Here is a 2,500-nt window from a genome sequence, read left to right as displayed (position 1 = left end):
TCTATATAAAAGAGACTTCAGATACAGTATTAGGGGACCACTAAGGTCTATATAAAAGAGACTTCAGATACAGTATTAGGGGACCACTAAGGCCTATATAAAAGAGACTTCAGATACAGTATTAGGGGACCACTAAGGCCTATATAAAAGAGACTTCAGATACAGTATTAGGGGACCACTAAGGTCTATATAAAAGAGACTTCAGATACAGTATTAGGGGACCACTAAGGTCTATATAAAAGAGACTTCAGATACAGTCTTAGGGGACCACTAAGGCCTATATAAAAGAGACTTCAGATACAGTATTAGGGGACCACTAAGGTCTATATAAAAGAGACTTCAGATACAGTATTAGGGGACCACTAAGGCCTATATAAAAGAGACTTCAGATACAGTATTAGGGGACCACTAAGGTCTATATAAAAGAGACTTCAGATACAGTATTAGGGGACCACTAAGGTCTATATAAAAGAGACTTCAGATACAGTATTAGGGGACCACTAAGGCCTATATAAAAGAGACTTCAGATACAGTATTAGGGGACCACTAAGGTCTATATAAAAGAGACTTCAGATACAGTATTAGGGGACCACTAAGGTCTATATAAAAGAGACTTCAGATACAGTATTAGGGGACCACTAAGGCCTATATAAAAGAGACTTCAGATACAGTATTAGGGGACCACTAAGGTCTATATAAAAGAGACTTCAGATACAGTATTAGGGGACCACTAAGGTCTATATAAAAGAGACTTCAGATACAGTATTAGGGGACCACTAAGGTCTATATAAAAGAGACTTCAGATACAGTATTAGGGGACCACTAAGGTCTATATAAAAGAGACTTCAGATACAGTATTAGGAGACCACTAAGGCCTATATAAAAGAGACTTCAGATACAGTATTAGGGGACCACTAAGGTCTATATAAAAGAGACTTCAGATACAGTATTAGGGGACCACTAAGGTCTTAGAGACCTTTTAACGTTGGGTAGTTTAATCTACAGTAATGCATCATATTCTGTGTGTGACGAGTGCTCAAACCCTTTACTTCAGTACATGTCACTTTTTGTAACTATATGTAACTTTTTAATGTTTCTAACGCTCTGACATTTTTCATACGATGGTCATGAATGGCCTGTAACGGCAAACGAGACTAACAGTGAAAAGAACGCTGTTTTTATATAGTTTGCAGTTTTAGTATGTCTGCACTGGTCCGATTTTTCCCGCAAAGTCACAGAATAATGCTGCGTTCCAGACACGACTTGGTAGCGTCCCAGCATGTCATCATCCAGATGACTTTTTGAGTGAATTGAGTGAAAGTCGGTTTAGTTACGTTTATGTACACCGGATTTGTGCGTCTGACGATAAAAATAATGACATTTGGCACACCGTCAAAGCTGGCTAGCTAAACATTGTGCCGTTGGCAGGGTTCAGGTTAGGCTACCTAACGTTAGCTAGCGGCTACCTAACGTAGGTAGCGGCTACCTAAGGTTTACGTTAGCTAGCGCTAGCTGAATCTAGCGATTTCTAGTCGGCGACATATTTTGGGCTTCATTTAATAAACATAACCTGTAGTAGTACACAATCGTACGTGTATTGTTTTGATTACAATGTGCGGAGTTACTTTACGTTGCTTATTTCTGTCTATTTATTTCTATTTCTCACCGTTAATCACCGGCGTCTGTACAGCATCAACAGGGGGCGCCATTGTTGTTTATGTGTGTGTGTGTGACTTCAAAAACTGTACCTGGGAGTCCAACCATCTGGTACGAGGGGACGCAACATGGAAAGGCCCCATCTTCCCTGTCTCCCAAGTAGCCACAAACAATTAGGTGGTTAGATATCAACAAACGTGTTTATTTTACAAAGAACGAAAATATCTACATAACATGAATGTATAAGGCTTCAGGGTGGCCTACCACAAAAGTAACAAACAAACCAATCCGGTTATTTTGGCACAGACCTCTGATTTAGACAAAACCTAATCTAAATCAGAGGCGTGGCCGGTTGGAAGATGAGGAGGACGAGAAGTGCCTGCTGCCCACCCACGGCCGCCATCTTGGCTCGTTATATGAGGGTGGCTTCCCCAGCTGCAGCCAATCACAGGTTCAGGCGCGAGAGCTTCCCACCAATAAACACCCGGCTGTGGCACACGCCTGTTTGCGTACAAAATTGAAACAAAAGAAAGAACGGTTACACTTTACTTTAACTTTTCTACATAAGACTGACATGACACTGTCATGAACGTGTCATAAAACATTATAAACAAGTCATAAACGTTTATGACATAACTCTTTTTTAGTAGGTGTCATTCGGTTTTGTCATGACACGTTATGGTTATGTTATGGTTAGGGTTTGGGTCAGGGTTCATGTGTCATGACAGTGTCATGTGAGTGTCATGTGTTCATGACAGTGTCATGTCACTCTTATGTAGAAAACTTAAAGTGTTACTGAAAGAACACAGGGCACACACACAGCTGACCATAAACACAATATGAC

Source organism: Perca fluviatilis, chromosome 23, assembly GCF_010015445.1.
Source record: "Perca fluviatilis chromosome 23, GENO_Pfluv_1.0, whole genome shotgun sequence".
Classification (NCBI taxonomy): Eukaryota; Metazoa; Chordata; class Actinopteri; order Perciformes; family Percidae; genus Perca; species Perca fluviatilis.
The sequence above is the reverse complement of the archived record's forward strand: the minus strand, read 5'-3'. Positions refer to the sequence as shown.